This window comes from Carettochelys insculpta, chromosome 3 (assembly GCF_033958435.1).
Source record: "Carettochelys insculpta isolate YL-2023 chromosome 3, ASM3395843v1, whole genome shotgun sequence".
NCBI classification, from domain to species: Eukaryota; Metazoa; Chordata; order Testudines; family Carettochelyidae; genus Carettochelys; species Carettochelys insculpta.
Genome location: NC_134139.1, coordinates 42760657 through 42781074, shown reverse-complemented (window position 1 = coordinate 42781074; position 20418 = coordinate 42760657). Strand labels below are relative to the sequence as shown.

At 46.3% G+C, this 20418-nt stretch overlaps 1 long non-coding RNA gene across 1 annotated transcript in view; it reads left to right on the top strand.

Moving 5' to 3' along the window:
- LOC142010984 (uncharacterized) overlaps positions 1–19966 on the top strand; it is a 39864-nt gene extending 19898 nt beyond the window's left edge. The window contains exon 3 of the long non-coding RNA XR_012644937.1: positions 19762–19966. This is a non-coding gene — a long non-coding RNA (uncharacterized LOC142010984). The remainder of the gene's footprint in view (positions 1–19761) is intronic.
- Positions 19967–20418: the final 452 nt, after the last annotated feature.

The window sequence follows — 20418 nt, the reverse complement described above, 5'->3', positions numbered from 1 at the left end:
ACATTTGTAAATGGGGACTGAAGGTCATACTATATACTACTGGAAGGATAATTATTATTAATAGTACTTAGTATAGGCATATTCAAAACACTGGAAAATCTAACTAATTAGAAACAAAACAAAATAGCAGTCAAGTAGCACTTTAAAGACTAACAAAATAATTTATTAGGTGAGCTTTCGTGGGACAGACCCACTTCTTCAGACCATTGCCATACCAGAAGTGGGTCTGTCCCACGAAAGCTGACCTAATAAAGTATTTTGTTACTCTTTAAAGTGCTACTGGACTGCTTTTTTGTTTTGATAGTATATAGACTAGCACGGCTCCCTCTTTGTTACTGATTAGAAACATTATTCCTATTTTACAGATGAGGGAATTGGAAAAGAAGATGAATAGATTTGCCCATAAGCAGTCAGTGAACTAGCAGCAGAGTCAAGATTAGAACTCAAAATCTCCAGACCATATTGCCCTCCCAGCAATATGCAATTAACTCTTATTTATGTAATACAGAATAGTAAGTAGGTGTGAAGCTTACCACAAGCAAATTGTATTAAAAAGTAAGGTTTGGGTTTAATCTGTAATTCCCTGTTTTATTTTCTATAATCTGACCTATTTGACCTTGAAATGCTTGAAGCCCAATTCTCCACTGACTTGCATCTTGTATAGTCCTTTATGCCAAGGCAAAATGAGATTAAATTGTCACCAAATCAGAATAGAATAATTTTCTCTCACGTGGCCTTTGTTTTACCAAGGTGAAAAATGCTGAAGCAATGTGCAAGGCCGTGGAGCATCAGGTCCTTGGATGTGAACTCCTTATACCCTAATCACCACCTACAGTATTATTAATGCCCCCAAAACTTTGTTAACTTAGAGTTATGGTTGCCAGTGGTACCTAATACCTTTCCAGAGTGTACAGCATAAGAAAACTTGAACCTCTGAAAGCCAGGAAATATGGAGTTAAGGCACATGTGCCACTATTCAACATAACTTTAACACCTCTTTGATTTAACACCTCTTTGAGTGATGTTGTACATATCAATAACACTCTATTAATACTCTGCCCTGACAAATAATGTAGAGCACTGAGAACAGAGCACATGAACACTGCAGGACAAAGTCCAGTATCTCTTTCCTCTGGGGAAAACTCAGATTTAGGGCAGAGGCTATTTGCATCTGGCCTACACCAAAACACTGAGCCTATTCTAGATAATACATCCCTCCCCTTTTATTTATGTTATTCATACGTTATTTCTCCTCCATATGTTATTTCTCCTCCACCCTTGCCCTGTGAATACCTGAGACATTGCCTTCTTGGCCAGTGGTTTTCACACTTGGGGTTGAGACCCAGCATTGGGTTACCTTGTTTAGGACCCAGGGACCCTGGTGGCTGGTTAAAGCTGGTTCATGACCTGCATTTTGAAAACCACGGTGGAGTCCCTACCTTTTTCTGACACCATGCACCCTGGAAGTGGCCAGCAAGTCCAGCTCCTAGGAAGGAGGCCACACGTCTCTACATGCTGCCCCCACCCCAAACACCATCTCTGCACTCCATTGGCCAGCTTCCATCCAAGGAAAGCTGAGGTGATGGTGTTTGCAGGCAAGACCCACGCAGATCTACTTGCGTGCCTCTGCCTAGAAGCTGGATCTGTTGCTGGCCGCAGCCAGAGTGCAGTACAGTCTGGTGGGAAACCTGCCTCTCCACCCCCCGACTGCATGGCTGGATGGATCTTATGTGCCCCAGCCCAAAGCTCCTTCTTGCATCCCAAAACCCTCATTGCTGGCCCCACCCCAGAGCTCTCACCCCATTGCACCCCAAATTGCTGCCTAAACCCAGAGCACCATCCCACATCCCAAACCCCTCATTCCTGGCCTCAGCCCAGAGCCCTGTCCCCCAGCTGCACCCCAACCCCTGCTTCAGCCCAGAGCCCCCTGCCACATCTAAACCCCCTTGTTCCTGGTCTCACCCTGCAGCCCTCGTCAGTGCACTCTAACCCTCTGCCCAGTCCAGAGTCCTCTCCCACCTCCTTTGGGGGCACAGGCATCAACAATTTTCTTCAACTGCATTGCCAGGAAAAAAACTTGAAAACCACTGACATAGGCTATCACACTGCTGATGAGCCATGTGGCAACTGAACTAGACGCCCTCGTCCATCTCTGACTCATCATACAAAACTCAATGCTGAAAATAAGGCCAACTTGATCCTTTCGGAGACATATCTACCCCTCTTCATATCACAGTAACAGCTCTGCCTAGTTGTTCCAATTTTCCATACAGCTACCCCTAGCACAGTGAATCCAGCTGGAATGCATGCAGATAAATGTTGGAACTCAAATCTGCAGAACACACCATAAAAATGGCAAGTTCCTTTAGTCCTTCATGTCTATATATTATAAATTCATAGATATTAAGGTCAGAAGGGACCATTAGATCACCTAGTTTGATTTCCTGAATAACACAAGCCAAAGAACTTCATAGAATCAAATCACAGGGCTGGAAGAGACCTCAGGAGATCCTCAAGTCCAACCCCCTGCTGAAAGCAGGACCAATTCCAACTAAATCTTCCCAGCCAGGACTTCGTCAATCCAGGAGTTAAAAGCCTCAGAGGAAGTTGATTCTGACACCTTAGGTAATCCGTTCCAGAGCTTCACCACCCTCCAGCTGCAGCCACATTAGCAAGGAATGTCGAAAGGGGTAAACCCAATCTGTAATCTGTAAAGGAGAGTCATTTCAATGTGAAGCGACTACACACAAAGTGCAGTTCAACATTGCGATCCGCAACGTCAAAGAGAGCCCCCATCCTTTGGAAAGTGGGGGGCTACACAGCACAGGGTCTCCTTTCGAAAGGACATGGGAAGAGATGGCATGGGAAAAGTCGAATGCCCAACAAGCCCTTCCTGGAGCACGGGCCATCCACCCTCTTAAGGGGCCCCTCCCAAACACCTCCCCCCATGCCCATGCTGAGGGCTCAGGCTGCATGCTGCATGTGTCCTCTAGCACAGCACCGGCGGAGCCTTGCTCAGGCCCAAGACTGCAGTGCGCCATGGACCTGCAGCTCCAGAACGAGGACGTCCTACACATTATGGCCTGCCTGATGGCTGTACTGGCTGCAGTCCATCTGAGGTTCTGGACTGCCCGCCATGTGGGTGGATTCCTGCAGGCCCCTCCCCCCCACGGTTCGCTCAGAGCGCCCACTTCCCTGAGTCTGCCATTGCCTCTGTTGGTATCCCACCAGCGTGGAGTGGTGGGACCGCATTGTCCTGGAGGAGTGGGACGATGAGCGATGGATCCACAATTTTAGGATGAGCAGGGCCACCTTCATGGAGCTGTGGCCTTCCCTCCCCTTGGAGAAAAGGGTGGCCATTACCATGTGGAAGCTGGCCACCCTAGATGGCAATCGCTCGGTTGCCCACCAGTTCAGGTTGGGGAAGGCCACTGTCGGGGTTGTCCTTCTTGAGGTAAGTCAGCTGGGGTCATGCACCTAAGATGGGTCCCAGAGAGGGGGGCCCAGGGAGGGGGCCAGAGAGGGGTCCTGGGGTGGGGGGGGCCTAGGGAGGGGGATTCTGCAGAGAGGGCCCCCATGCATCCAGCCACATGTTCATGGATGATCTTTCCCTGCACCCCTTGCAGGTCGTCAGTGCCATCAACCACACTCTCCTGTGCTGGCTCATCCATTTGGGGGACATGGATGCTGCCATGGCTGGGTTCCAGCAGCTGTGGTTCCCCAACCATTTCGGCGCTTTGGACAGAACCCATGTTGCCATCCAGGCCCCACCACTCAGCCATGGATGGTAAATAAATCAGAAGGGCTACCATTCTGTCGTCCTCCAGGCTCTTGTGGACATTTCACAGACATTTGTGTGGGGAGAGCGGGCAGGGCTGACGATGCCCGCATCCCGCGGAACTTGTGGCTTGGGCACAGGATGGCTGAGGGCACCTACATCTCGCCATGGGAGTTACAGTGGGGGGCATGACTATGCCCCCATGCATAGTCGCCAATGCATGCTACCTCCTCCAGGAGGCTTTCACCTGGGGGGCGCCATAACTCAGCCCCAGCCCACCCTGTGCAACACCCCCCCCAACACCGCCCCTCACCAGCACCCCCATCCACCAGCACATGCCTCACCATCCCCACCCAATGCATGACACTGACACTGTCCAATAAAGTTAACTGTTAATTGTTGAAACACAAACAAGCCTCTACAACTATTTACAAGAGGGTGTCGGGGGGGGCAAACTCTGTAACGGGGGGAGGGGTGAACTATGTACAAAGGGGAGGGTGGGGGGCCTCACTCGTCCATAAGGGTGGGGGGACAGGAGCCATGACAGCACCTGGATCCACAGCTACCCTAGGTCTGGGGCCCCCTGAGAGGCTGGGATGGTGCCAGGAGCACCGGTAGGTACAGGCACGGCAGGGGTGCGGTGGCATCGAGCTCACTGTGGGGGACATTGGAGCCGTGGATGGGATGGGCATGCCTGCCTGCAGCCACTGCACCAGCTCCTTCCTTTTTGCCACAGTCAGGTGGGGTGGGAGCAGGGGAGGGTTAGGTGGGAGGGGCAGCAGGAGGGGTGGGGATGGCAGGAGGGGCTGTTGATGGAGCGGGCGGCTGGGCCAGGTGGGTGGTGATGGTCTGGGTGAGGGTTTCCAGGTAGTCGGAGACCTGGTCCCAGGCTGCCTGCTCCATCAACAGCCAGTCCTGCAGCAGGCGGTTTTGCTCCTACCATGCGGCTGTGTGGGCTTCTGCTAGGTCATCAGCCTGGCTGTGGTGGCAGGACCGCCAGGCACGGTGCCTGCTCCTGTGGGGCATTGCACCTTCCCCCTCACTGGCTGCTGCAGGCTCCCCACCACATTGAGGGGTCCGGGATGGCCCACGGATGTTAAGGCTGTGAACACACAAGGGGAGAGGGTGGTGCTCCATCAGTCATGTGACTGGGTACTGTGGGCTGGTGGTGCCCAACACCCAGTACTGCCTGAGGGTGTCTCAGGAGGCTCTGGGGAGGACCAGGCAGAGGTGGCCTGGCTCGTATCCTCTGAGGCCATGATGATGAAGAGTGTGCCCTCACTCCCACACTCCCCGTCGCTGTCCCTGTTGTCGCCCTGGGGCTCCAGGTGTGGCATCAGGGGTGGTGTGGAGTGTCCCAGATATGGCTCCTTGCCTTTCCCCTGAGCTCAGCTGTGTCTAGGGCCTGTTCCAGGGGTCCAGCCTCCCTGGAGCCAAGGAGCTGGTCCAGCTCGGTGGAGTGGGGACAGATGGCAGGTGCTGCCCCTGACTGGCTGGCTGAGTACTTTGCCCTTGCGTACCCCTGGCGCAGCTCCTTTACCTTGGAGTGCACCTTGTTGGGGCACAAGGGGGGTCGGTCCCTTTCAGCCAGGTTGTCGGCCAGACAAGAGAAAGTGCCAGCATTCCGCTTCTGCCCCTCCATTTGGAGCAGGACATCCTTAACCCCACAGATGGCCAGGAGATCCCATACCTGGGCCTCCAGCCACACGTCGCCCCTCCTCTTTGGCAGCTGCCCAGGGTCCTGGGAGCCCTGCCATCCAGTGCCTTGAGACCTCTGGGGCTCATGGGCGGGTCTTGCTGGCCATGGCTCTGGCTTTCTGGTTTTCTGATGTTCAGGGGGTCCTGAAGAGTATGGAGCTGCAAGCACATGTTCCTTTTGCTGCCAGCCCACTCTCAGCTTCCTCCACTGGGTTTCTGTATCCCTGCAGCTTTAAGACAGCTGGAGCTGAAAGCCACAGAGCCTTGGGTGCTTGCCAGGGCGTCCCTGTGCTACTTGGAGGGGCCGGCACCATGGAGGACTTGTAATTTCAAAATGGCGGCCCGGGGAGCAGCTACACACATTTCCTTTCGAAATTGACATCGAAATGAGGCGTTGTTCCCAAGATGGGGGTGGAACAACGCCTTTGAAATGACTGCCTTTTCACTTCAGTGTTGATTTCAAAATGAGCAATTTGTGTGTAGTCGCTCTGCACTTTCCTAATATCCAACCCAGAGTTCCCCCAGTGCAACTTGAGACCATTGCTCCTTGTTCTGTCATGTCACCACTGAGAACGGCCTCACCCCTCTCACTGGGACTCTTCTCGTCTGTAGACTACATAAGCCCAAATCCCTTGGCATCTTCTCATGTCACATGCTCCAGTCCCCTAATCATTTTATTGCCCTCTGCTGGACTCTTTCCAGTGTGTCCACATCCCTTCTGTAATGGGCGGGGGGTGGGAGGTGTGGGGCAGAACTGGACACAATACTCCAAATGCAGCTTCACCCATGCAAGTAAATTCGTGCAATTGCCCCTGTATTGAGCTTCATAACTAGTGTTTGACTCAAGCACATCTTCCCAAAAGGCATCCAGTCTTGATCCAGAGGCATAAAAAGACGGGATAGCTATCCTTTGCAAGCTCTTCACTGAACCAGTCTCAGTGGCTGTTGCCTGCTCCATGCATTGCCAGGGTAATAGCCTGGCTTTGCAGTTCCAGCTTCTTGGTGGTTTAATTTGAAGTGCTGATCACATTGTGCAAAGGTACACAGCAGCAACCCTGGGCACCCCATCCGGGTTTGCTGTATTTAATTTCCTTACTTTTTAAGAAATAATTTCGTAGCCCCCTGGTACCACAGCCCAGCTTTCTCACTCCACTGCCCCTGGCTGCTTGGCAGTGATGTTCCTGGCCACACAGTACACTGGCTGCATGCTAGTCCCTTCATTTCCCAGGCATTATCTTCTCTCCTGCCTTCTCTGCCTGTCCAGAACATCTGATCCTCTCACCTTAGACTTCCCCATAAAGAGCCAGAGGTCAATGTAGGACCAGCAGTTTGAGAAGCTGTATAGGAGATGTAAGCTGAGCGTAGTAGGGACTAGCATGGAGACATTTCCTGAAAGGGGCCTGGATGTAGAGGATATGGAGGGGGGCAAAAATGAAGTCCTGTAAGCATCCCTCCTGCACATCTGACACCCACATCCCACTTTCTTGTGCACTGTTGTAGGACCCTCTGCCGATAGGAGCCTCTGACTTTCACTGGGAGGATCCTTTGTGTGGCAGTCTGGCTCGACAGATGACAACTCCCATGATGCCTTGAAAAGGAAAAGGAAGGGAAGATAGTGGTCTCCTTGATTTTGGGACCTACAGCTGCTGGTGTGGGCACACTGCGGCCTGTCATTGAACAGACCACTTCAGGGCAGGCATGGAGCTTTTTTCCCAGGCCAGAAACTGCTTTGGGAAGCTACAGCCTGCTGATGAGAGGCCCTGCAGAGAAGGGACTGTAACTATCTGTGCTTGTTAAAATGCTGCAGGGGCCAGCTCCAGTGTCAGAGGGGCTGGTCAGCTTGTGCCTTGCCTGGACCGACACACACACAACCTCCACCGAGCTGACTGCAGCCCGGTGGAATACCTCCAAGCACCCCAATGCAAGCAAGCATCTGCAACTCTCGTCCCTGAGGAGTATGGGGTGGGGTTACTGATGGTGGCGCGCATGCCAGTTAGGTACATTTCATTTATTTCTGTGTACATGGTTAATTGATTTTTTTCAAGTTTAGTATGTAATTCTGTTACCTTAAGTTGTTAAGTAAAGTTGTGTGTTAGTTCCAATTTGATCCTTTAGATATATACTAGTTAGAATTGCTGTTTGGGAATTAAACCCCGACTATAAATGAAATAAGAATTTCTGGAGGTTCCCAACGTATACCATGAAGTGTCTACGGGGGCCAGCCATGCGGAGGCACTGCCATTTTACACACCTTTAGAAATAAGGGACTGCAGCAAAAGGGTGGAAAGGGAATTCCCAACTGTCCAAAATCTCTCCTGGGACACCCAGGATCTCCTTTAATATTAAACCCATCAGGCACACAAATGAGTGTAGCCTGCTCCTAAGGGACCCAGGGAGGAGAGAAGAGGGGTTACACTGTATTATTCAAGCTCCCCCATACCTTCTTCACTGCTCCAAACCCCCTATATTCCCTACAACTACTCAGAGATCTCCACCTTGGCTCTGACACTGTTTCCAACCTCTCCATCCATCCTGTCTATTTCTCTGATCAGCCCATGATCAGACTAGCTCCACTCTCCCTTGTCACTTTGGCCCCCTGGCAAGCTTGGAGGGGCCAGGGAATGGCAGGAAGGTGAGACTCTGAGGCGTGCATGTACCAACTGGAGCCAGGGTGAGAGGCAGGAGACTGGAGATGCAGAGCTCCCACCTCAGTTCTGCGGCTATCGTATAAGAGAGAGGCTTGTCCACCTGCAACACAGGAGGCTCAGGGAGTTGTGACAAATTCTGCGTAGGACTAGGGCAGGGGCTGCCAACCAGATAAGGACTAAGAGACATGGAGAGAGTGCAGACAGCCATGTATTATATATTTATTTTATCTATCTAGATATAATATAGATAGATAGATAGATGGCTCAGTGCCCTCCTCCAGAGCCAGGCCACCCCAGCCCTGTCCCCTCCTCTAACTCAATGCCCTCCCTCTCACCCAGGCCCAGGCACCCCAGTTCCATACTCAGACTCAATGTCACCAATTCACCAGAGCTGCCGCCACTGCTTCTGCCATCCACTAGTCCCATCAAGTGCGGGGGCACATGTGCAGAGTGGCAGACGGCACTCCCAATGCGCAGCTCCAAGCAATATTTAATTGCTCAAAGAGCTGCATGTGGCTGGAGAACTTTGGATTAGCCATGCCTGGACTAGAGTCCCAGTAAATATATATGCCAATTTGCACATGTGTGTACCAGATCTGAGTACACAAATGCACTAGTGTGTGCATACAAGAATATAGTCCACTTGTATAATTCAGAATTCAAGTTTTAAACATGTAGCCCCAACAGTATAAAATTCCAGAGCACAAATCATCACCACTTTGCATTTTACACTTGCCAACAGATACAAATGCTATTATTCTGAATTGGCAGTAGCTTCCATCCATTTTTCAGTGATGTACCTCTGCCAAAGGAGCAGTGACTTGGATCCTCCAAGCTTGGAATTATAAGGGCAGGCTCTAGGACAGATCACACCTGACCCTGTACAACTAGTAACAGCATTTCTTTCTTTTTATAACGTGACTCAGATCAGTTTTGTGACTTTTAGTGTCTGAGCTCAGTTTCTCTATATCTCTGTTGTTCTCTTTCAAAGACTAGCTGAGCTCTCCAACACTTAAAAATGAGCTAAAATGTCCCATCTTTCAGTACCTGCACAAGGAAATAAAGTAAATTAATCTCTCTTCTTTAAAACACTGAGCAAACTTTCCAATGTTTTTCTTGAATTTTAACTTAAACTAAGGAATGAGAACATGACCATAGTTATTTATTTTTGTAAACGGTAACTTGAGAGAATTCATACACTGAGCCAGCCTCTTTACACAAATAGTTTCTGATCTGCTATAAATTATGACTGTTCATTTTTCTCATGATGACTTTGCCTAAGTGACTAAACCAAATCTGTTTTCATTCTTATTTACGACAAAACACTTTAGTCAACTTAGTTTCTTTATGGTCCTCTCCCATTTAATGAAATACAATAGCTGGCATGTCTCTTGCAAAATCCATTAAATGTTTCCAGATTAGATTCCAGCTTGTCTGGTGTATTTGCCCAGTGGAGTACAGTGTATCTTTGTGCTGTGTTAATGGGCTGAGCTGCTGGACGAGACCAGGCTTTCTGATGATAGAGAATATTCATATGAACTGCATACTATGAGATGGAGAGACACAGAACTCACCAGAAATCAGAGGAATGTACTACAAATTATTACTGGCTAACTCATGTCACATCCATTACACTATAAACTGAGATTAAAAACAAACAAACAAACAAACAACTACCTCTTAAAAAATCCCTTAAGAATTGTAGCTGTTTTGGGGTAGAGGGTGGGAATTCTTAGAGACAGACACTAGTGGCCTATGAAAATAAGGCCTTAAGTGAGGGTCTTATTGTATACCACTTGTTTATTACTTCCGAAGCACCACTGATGAACCTAGGGCTTATAATGGAGGTCCTTGGGTCCTCTGGGGAGCCAGAAGGGAACTGAAACACTACCCTATTTCATGACATGCTCCCAAAGGTGGGACAGTAGGGTGGGGGTCGGAGGAGAAACCAGCAGGTATTAATAAGGCGCAGATGCTTCACTGTTTCTGATCATGGAAGAAGAGACAGCAGCTGTGCTTGGCCCAGAACCCAGGCAGAGCGAGCAGGTGGACTGTATTTTAATAAGAAGAGCTTAGACAGCGGGAGGTTGGAGAGAGACGCTCTAGGGAAATGTTTACCTGGCAATGTGACTAGTCTTTCCCCCACCCCCTTTTGTGCTTATTTTGAGATGAAGAGAGACAGAAAAAGTGCCTAAGAAAGGCTCAGCTGTCTGACACCTTTCAGGTCTCTGTTATAGGAATCTGTGTCTGCTGTTAATTACTTAAATTAAAAAAAAAAGACAGGAAAAATAGTTGTGTTTTCTTGTTGTTTGTTTTTCCTTCAATTTTGAAAATACCAATAAAAAACAGTGTCTCTCTTGGAACTGTTCCAGCACAAGGTGAGGGCGTCCAGTAGCTCTGTGGCTGGCACAAAATGCGAGAATATCCCCAGCCCGAGGATTAGTTTGCAAACTCAGAGTCCTGCACTAATAGGACATCATGAACTGGGAGACTCTGTGTTAGCTCTGGGTGGCTTGTGTTTGCTTAAATTGTTTTTATTCTCCTTTTTTAAGACTAGAGATGGGACTTGATTTCTGTGGGATAGTTTCTGTGAACCTCCCTGCCTAAGTGGGTCTCCAGGGAGGATGCATATGAGGAGAAGATAGAGCCTGTTGCACTATGACTTGGGTTACTGTGTTCAGTACTTGGGGAGAGTGAAAAGAGGTGTATAGAAGTAGCACCAGAAGAGGCAAGAAAGACAGGAGGATAGATCTGTAAAATAACTGAGCTTTTGTACACAGAGCATAAGAAGAGCTGGGGTAAGTTGTAGTTACAAACTCACTAGCAAAGCAGAAAGACAGAGTAATTTTAGTGACCCCACTGTTGTCTTACTCTGGTAAGGTTCCTTGTTCAGTATTAGAAGAGAGCAACTTGATTCTTGGCCAGTGCAATAGGGCGGGGAGTCAGAAGTTGGCTTATTTTTAAGCAGTGTGAGTGCTAAGAACTGCAAAGAAGCCGCCATGTGGAATGTACAGCAACCCCTTTGCTTGGCCTGCAAAACTCAGGATCAATGCTGCATGTTCTTGAGCACCGTCTGCAGGGACTGTAACGATTTATCGCTCTTTTCTTTTTTTGTGGAATGCTTTGGTAACCGTCAGGAAAAGAGAATGCTGAAGGGCAATGCTCTGCATGACTATCAGCAGGCTCAGCCCATGGAATGGCTGGAACGAGCACTCGCACACGTACTGAATCATAGCGAAACTTAAGGTAGTGCATGGAGAAGTACGAGTCAATCCAATGGCGTGATGTGCAAGTCCCCAGCAAGATCCTAACGGAAACCTGGTGCAAAAGGAGGCAAAGACATTTCCTGGAGAAAAAGGAGAGGCATGGTAAAAAATTCCTTTAACTACTCCCCGCCCTACTTAGTTTCCTGGTCAGAAATGTGGTCACAACACTGAGGTCTGCCCAGCCACAGGAGACATGCAGTAGAAGTACAAGGACAAAAATTGGTCTGGAAATGTGTCTGTTAGAGCAAAGGAAAGAAGGTGATGTCTGCTTCCTGGGAGCTATGTCTAAAGTTGGCATTCTTGGCCAGGCTTGGACTGTTAATCTCAAGTTTGCAGTGTCACGTTTTTTTAAATCCAAAACTAATTAAAGAGCAGAGATGACTATGATTCTGGGTAGGGCTCAACAGCCCAGTGGGGCAGATAAGTTGCTGAATGTATTCACAGTCTGTCTTGGCTATAAAAATATGAATTAATTAAAAGCATGTGGACCAGATCTACAACTCATCTAAATCAGTGTAACTCCACTGACTTCAAAGCAGCTTTGCTGATTCACACTAACAGAGCTATGTCAAAATTAGAGTGACTACAACAGCATAGCTGTGGCACTGTAGCTAAAGTGTAGACACTTCCTGCGTTGATGAAAGGGTTTTTTTTTCATTGCTGTAGTAAATCCATTGTCTCTCGAGGTGGTAGATAAATCAATGGAATAATTTTTACAGCAGTCTATATGCACCTAAAGTGGGCATAACTGTGTCTTAATGGGTATGAGACAGTTAACAGCTTTAAGCAATGCAACAAGGTCGACCCAACATGTAGGTGCAGCCCGAACCTTACAATCTGTTGCCATAAGAACAGTCATACTGGACAGACCAAAGGTCCACCTAGCTCAGTTTTCTATCTTCTGACAGAGGCCAATGCCCAGTGCCCCAGATGGGATAAACAGTACGGGCAATCCTCAAGGGAGTCACCTGCTATCGCCCATTCCCAGTTGAACGCCGCTAGCAGTAGTGGAGTAACTACAAGTGGCTACCTAATATGAACCACAACCATTGATCTGACTCTCATAAAACACACAGAGGAAGCTGGACAGTGTTAAGTTATAATAACCAGCTTCAACGGACCCAAGTGGACTTTATTGAAAGAGGAGGCTATGATATAGCTATTCAGTGCAACTGCAAGAGTTCCAGTCCTGCTGTTCCCACAAGGAAAGAGGAACTGAGTGAGGAGAGAAGAACTGCATAGCAGAACACACTACTGAATGGATGGTGATGTGCCCTCATGGTGCCAGTATTTGCTTTTTAAAACATACATCCATATCTGCACAGACTTACAGAACTTCAGTAAGGGAGGAAAAGATATATTCCCCTCCCTGCATATGAGAGAATCTCCAAATTAACTGGTCTAGTGATGCTCACCTCACTCAGAACATACTTATCTACAATTTAATCTTTTTCTGATATGTTAGTTGTGACATGAAGATAAATTGCAGCCTGGATGAGGAACAAACATCTATGCTGGTTGCATGTAACCCTGTGGTGCAGCCAGGAATTAAAGATTTCTGGCACACTTGTGATAGTGAATGCAGCGCCTTCTTAACGAATGTTATAGGTGTTGCGAGCTTGGCTCTGTCACGTGTCATGGAACTGGGCAGCATCTCAGCTAGGCCTGGCCTACTCTATGGTTTGTAACTAGGTTAATAATCTTGTGGATCTGACATGTGATAACTCGGTTACACACTGTCGTGCAAATGCAGCTGGGGCATCTTGGCAAGTTTTAACCTTTCCTGACTCTGATAGGCCAGCACTACTTATAACACTCTTTATAAGAAAATTGCTCTTGCCATCATGAGCTCCCTAGAAATCTTCCCAAGCAAATGACTGGAATTCTGGGAAGAGTGGTAATTACTAGGAGTGGCATTTTTGTCTCTGAGAAGTCAGAAGAAGAACATAATGAGAACGTAAAAAACCCTGATGACAACTAAGGTTGCTGGACCAAAATTAAAGAGAAATACATGTGAAGGTAAATCCAGCTACTGTCTTTAGGGCTGAACACAGCTGATAAAGAAGGGGTGAAAGCATGTTCTAAAAAGGTTAAAGTCTTAGCTGCAAGGCCAGCACATAAAAATATATAGAAGTCCCCACAGTTCCTTAGTGGGATACAAATTTTATTCAAACTTGACTTCAGAAGACCAAGATATTTATAAACTACTTAAAACAGATGGGGATAAATCACAGAGATATGCTTTTGAGGTTCTAAAGCATCTATTGACCTCCTCATAGCAGCATTTTATGTTTCAAAGCCTACAGCCATTTTAGCAGCTGAGGTCTCATTAAGTTGCTACTTTACTTAAATTAAGAGGATCAAAAGCTGGCCACACATTGTTCCAGATGGCTTTCGAACAAATCTACAATGCCCAAACAAAGAGAGAGAATATTTGATGAGTGCAACTGGTGCGTGAGTCTTGAAGATTTTGCAGGATCTTCATAACATCCTGCTTGTGACAGACCACAAGCCACTGTTACCATTAATTAACATTAAAACCCCAGACATGCCTGCCCTTAGATGACAGATAATACTTCCCTTTGGAAGTTTCTTGTGGCAGTTGTGCATGAGGTGGAATGCAGCAGCTGCCTAATAGCTGTAAAATATGCCGTAATTTATGGGTGAAAGTGAAGAATATTTAAACTTCATGTATGCAGAATGGCATTAGAGTACTGGAGTTGGAATCTGGCCAGGACACTTGATTAACAGCCTCCATAAAAGAACCCCAAAGCCATGCAAATTCTTTAAACAGTGTTTAAATTTCAGTTTTATGTCTCCTTTTAAAGGTGGCATCTCAGCGCCATCTGAGCATTGCCCCAGCTCTTTGTTTTAGTACCAAGTCAGAGAGCCAACTGAAATACACTACCACGTCTTGCAACGTCTAGGAACCCAATTCTACCTTGGCATAAAAAGGTGACACTCTTTGGTCCCAACTTAATCAGAGGACCTTCATCTTTAGCTTGAGATCAGATGGGGTAAAGGTGCAAAGTGATCCAACCCTTTCCATTTGACTTTAACCCTTAAGGAAATTCAATGTTTTAAATGGAACTTGCCTACCTACATGTTCCGGAGAATAGCAAAAGTGAAGAGCAGCGGGGCTCAGAGTAAAACTAGAAGGAGTAACATGTGCCTCCCACATGGCCATATGAGCTGTATTAAGTTTTTCCACGAATAGCAACAAACTTGTCCAAGAAATGAATGAAGGAATGTGTCATCCAGTTAACGAGTCCAATAACTTGATAAGACCATTTTTTATAAGTCACTGTAGACAAACCTATTAAAACTGCTGAAATGACTACTGGCATGGTCAGCCAGGAACACCTCAAAGAGGTATCTCTGCTTTACCATCCCATAGGTTCTTCAGTGCAATTAAACTAAACTCCACAGTCACATTCATTAGCAGTGGCTCAAACAGAATAGCCTTTCAGCCATATTATGTATGGGAAAGTGTGTATTGTACTGCAGAGTAAGCAAGAATAAGCAAACCAGTCACATATCTGTAAAAGGATGGCAGACACTAAGGCTCAGATCCTCAAATGTATTTGGATGCCTCTTTTCCATTGGTCTAATATCCTGCATAATACACAGTTCATCTAAATCATCTTGCTGTCGGGGTGTCTGAACCCTGCATAAAATGCAGGTTAATTAAGGCTGAGTCATAGCAACAGATGCACCTAGTTATATACAACAAGAATGTAAGTGTGGTTGGAATGTTTTTCCTTCTCTGAGATAGGGAAAATGAGGGAGTGGCACAGTGCAGAGTTTAAGTGGAAAGTTTAAGAAACAGCCAAGGCTGGGAAAAAAGCCTAGATTGCAGTATGTGTTTTGTTTTATTGTTTTGAGCTATCAAGAAACGGGATGAATGTGGACTATATACAGAGAGTGTAGAACATGTTCTCAACATGGTGCAAATTTCACTTGCTAACTATTCGGTATAGCAAAAGTGTATGGATCATTGAAAGATGATTGATCAGCTTATAGCCATTCAATAGAAAAATAGGTTAGTGTACAGTACCTTTCCAGGTCCACACACCCTCTGTGATGTAAGTTGAAAGAAGACTTCTTCATTGTTCTCTTTGGGGCTCTACCACATTCAGGTTCCATTATGGAAAATTTCATGCCCATGGGGTTTGAAAATTGGCAAATTTCATGTTGTCATCTGTTTAAATCTGCTATGTCACAGTATTAGAACTGTGGGGTCCTGATTTAAAAGGAGGGTTTTTCTGGTGTGGGGGGTAGGGGTTGCCGAACTATGGTAGGGAGGTCATGGGATTGCGACACTCACTTCTGTGCTGCCTTCAGAGCTGGAGTCTGAAGGCAGCAACCACACAGCTTTCTGCAACTGCAGAAGGTTCCAATAGGTAGAAGTGGGCCTGATCTTCCCTGTGCTGCTGGGAACACCCCAGCTAGGGGCTCCTCACTACTAGTCCTGACCATCTTGGGAGGGATAACACTTGCTTTGTCTCTGTACAGCTACAGAAGGTGCTGCACCTCCTGTCCCACACTCAGTTGCAGGAACCTGACACTGCTGCCATCGCGGACAGCATCCTGCAGCTGGAGGAGGCATCCGGGCGTGGATCCTTCTGGTCTTTCCTCACCCCCAGCAGCTATGCAGGAGATGGACAGTGTCCCTCCACTGCCCAATCAGAGCTAGGAAGACCCCTTTGATGAGGAGCTCCCAGCAGTACAGGAAGATATAGTCCAACTCCACAAGCTGCAGCAACCACTGGCTTCTGCCCAGTTCCAGACAATGTCCTGTAGCAGAGGGAGGCACCCAGAGATGGGTTTGGTCTGTTTCCCCCTCCCACCATCAGGACAGTTTGCAGGGGATAGACAAGTCCTGTTCTTCCCCTGCCCAGGTGGAGCTAGGAAGCCCCCTTTGATGGGGCACTCCTAGGAAAAAGGAGACCTCAGAGCTCACAGGGAAGGCTTATTTCATGACCTGTTATGTATTTTTCACAGCTGTGAAATTGGTAGGGCCCTAACTATCTTTTATCCTGCAAGGGAAATGCAAGCGACTGTAAAGTGCTGGCAAGATGAGTTTTAATCCTCACCGCTGACTAGTGTCATTTGCAGAAAGTCAAGAAAATTCAGTGGCATTGCCTGTTTTACCGCAATGTATGGCTCCTTGCACTACTGGAGCAGAGTTCACATTTCCTAAAGCAAAGTGAATTCCTTTTAGTTGTCACAAGTGCACTGTACTATAAACTTATGTACACCTTAATTTTTGTAGACTAGCTCTGCACCAATCTACTATTGATGGAACTACCAAATGTGGCATCTAACACAGAGTTTGATTAATGCTGTGGTAACATCACTTGTTTCACTGTTTTTTAGGGGGAACTGGGGGAGCCATTGTTATAGAAGAAAACCAGAGTTCTTTTTATCTGTATCTAATATTATTAAAACCCCTCAATTTTAATTACCTCATAGCAGGGGACTGACAATGTAGGGCATCGGAATGAATATATGGCAGCTTTTCACTCTGCCATTGCCAGCTTTAGTCTATTCCAGATTGATGGTGGCTGAAAATTGTTGCTACTTAGTGGTCTATTTCAAATGAGTTTGTGTTTCCAACTCAAGTTTATTGAAGCTGTGTTTAAAAGTCATCATCACAGTTCCATTGCTTGCTGGCTGAGAGGGCAAGGATTATATCAATATAGAAAATATTTTTTTTTTAACTCTCCAAGTGCTCCCTCCAACTTGGTGTTAAGGCACATTAGTGAGGCATAGTGCTTGGGTGAGAAAACATCACAGCATTCAAAAGTCATTGAGGTTTTGCAGCTCTCTAGAGGGTTTTTTTTTTCTAGCCACTTGTACAGAGTAGGGAATCTCCTGGGCTATGTCTGCGTGGCAGAGCTAGTTTGGTTTCAGAATACCTTGGTATCCCAAAATAGCTATCTTGTGTCTTTGGCATGTGCCCATTATTTCAAAATATTTTTCCAAAAAAAGGGCTAGGCTATTTCGGCATTCCTGTATCCTTCATTGCAGGAGGAGTAAGGGATGTTTCAAAATATTTCGACATTTGCACTGTTTAAACAGCACCAAATGCCAAAAGAGCCTGTTTTGAACTACACTCGAAATAAGCTACACAATTTGCACTGTGCAAATTGCATAGTTTATTTTGAGTTTAAGCTGTTGTGCAGACACAGCCCCAGTGGCTCTGCCTTTGCTGCACCAGAACTGTGGATAGACACGATTTGTGCCAAAGGATGTCAAGTATAACTCCCCCCAGGAAGGATATGGCAAAATAGTTAGAGGAGCAGCGTGAAGCGATAGAGAGGTATTACAGTGAATGTAAGAGCATGGAGGCGTATAAAATGATTAGGAATATAAATAGGAAGTGGCAGCTGAAGCAAATGGTGATCAAACATAAGAGCAAAGAGGTGCTCAAGAACAAGGAGAAGACTGTGCAGTGATGGACAAGATACTACACCGATCTATGCAAAGCACAGTTGGACCCGGGTGTCACAGAGAGCCTGATCAAAGAACTGAAAGAGATATCTCCGCCGAGCATCGGGAGCAAGACTGATATTTCGAAGGACGAAGTAGAAAGAGCAGTGAAATGACTAAAGAACAAAAAGAGCCCTGGAAATGATAAGATCACAGGAGAGAGGATCAAATATGGCGGAGAAAGTATGATTCAGGAAATACACCAACTACGTAATATAGCATGGAAAGAAGGGAAGGCATCTAAGGAATGGACAAGATCCATGCTAGGGACAATAAACAAGAAAGGAAATGCATTGGAGTGCAAGAATTACAGAATGATTGCCCTAACGAGTCATCTAGGCAAAATGCTGGTGATGATACTGATGTAGAGACTAAGATCACAGATAGAAGAACATCTAGCGGATGAGCAAGAGGGTTCAGGAGAGACAGAAGTACCATACAGCAGTACTGGAACTAAGATTGATAGTGGAGAAAGCTCATTGAAATAACAGGAACATCTACACTTGCTTCGTTGATTTTCAAAGGGCATTTGACAGTATAGATCAGAAAGTGACTTGGGCGGCACTGGAGTCATACAGAGTGGATACCAGACTGATATGGTTGTTGAAGAATATCAGTGCCAGTGCAGAGGCAGCAGTGAGAATGTGCGGAGAGTTGGGAAGTTGATTTAGAATGAGTAGAAGGTACAAGACAAGGAGATCCAATATCACTGAGTATCTTTGTCACGCATCTAAAGAGAGCAATGGACAAGATCAAGGAAGAGGTAGAAGGGATATCTGTGCACGGGATGAGAATTAACATCTTGAGGTTCGCGGATGATATCCTTATCTTGTTAGCGAGAAGAGTGCAGGTGCTAAATGAGGAAGGGGAGTGGTATGGACTGATTATGAACATTGATAAAACAAAACCAATGGTATTCAGAGATAAGGAAATAGGAAGGAAGACCAGTGTAGATGGGACTGAATTAAAGAATGTCGAGAAGTTCATGTATCTGGGGAGCAACATAATGTATTATCTAGACTGTAAGAAGGAAATAGCGACTAGAATAGTGAAAGCAAGAGCGAGTTTGAAGGCTATGGAAAAGAAACAAAGCTGAGCATCTTGAAAATGGGTGTATTGAGCAGCATGTTTTATGGATGTGAGTCATGGGTAATAATGAATGATTTGAAGAGAAGAATATTGGCATTGGAGAGGAGTTTTTAAAGAAAGATTCTGAGAATAGGATGGATGCAGAAGGTCACCAATGAGGAATGATATCAGAAGATACAGCCGAAAGAGAACCTACTGCAGAAGGTTATACAACACAAGTTACAGCTATTTCTGCATATTTGCAGAATGAATGATGAACAAAAAATCAAGACCCTGGTATTCAGCATAATGGATGGTTTGAATCGGAGAGGCAGACCCCTCAGGGAATGGATACATGATATAGTAGATTGGTACGGAGCTAGTCTACAGAAACTAAGCCGCTCCACACTGGACAGAGAAAGATGGAAGGAAATAGTGAGAGATGTATCAGACACCAATGGGTGCTGAGCCCATGGTTGTTGATGATGATGATGTCAAATATTAATTTGTGCATACTGAACCTTAATTTCACATATAAATATTTTACTTAGGAAAAATAGGATATTTACACAGTGTTTCTCAACCAGTCTAAAGAAATGTTCAGAAGAGTTCTTACGCAGGAAAAAGTGCATGTGTGAAGGAGGGGTATGTTTTTGCATTATCTTATAGCATTACTGAAAACTCCAACCGCTTCCAAAAAGCACACAACCTATCATATCAAACAATAATGAATAAACTTATTCTTACTTATATGGGTCTCCTGGGTATTATCAAGCATTCACTTTTTGTTTTTTTGTTTTTTTAACAGTGCTGGAAGGAATGTGGGCAGCAGCCAAAGCTCTACTGCCAGAGCCTAGTAGTAATTGTACTTTGCAACATTTATACGTCACGGAAATACTGATTTGGGAAGCAATGGTTACCAGACTAAATTGTACATAGGATGAAGTTGAAGAGGAGGTCTCATTGCTTTGTGGGGCCATGGATGGGGTGTGTCTAAATGAGAAAATGCGGAGAGAAATACAGCAAGAACTACAAAAAGAGGACAAGAAAGAGCCAGAAAAGGGGCTACAACCTGGCAAACTCAAGATAGACCTGGCACCAGAGTTGTCCTCATGCCACAAAAGGAAGAGGCATTGGGGATGGGGTGACCTGCACTAGATACACACCATTCCATATTCCTGCTTATCACACACATTCACTAGTACGGCATATGGGTCCTCCGCCTTCACAGCTTCAGCAGCACTTTTTGCTTTTTTCATGCTATAGTAACTATACCACTTTAGCTGTGTCTACACGTGCACGTTACTTCGAAGTAGCGGCACTAACTTCGAAATAGTGCCCGTCGCGGCTACACGCGGCGGGCGCTATTTCGAAGTTAACTTCGACATTAGGCGACGAGACGTCGAAGTCCCTAACCTCATGAGGGGATCGGAATAGCGCCCTACTTCGACGTTCAACGTCGAAG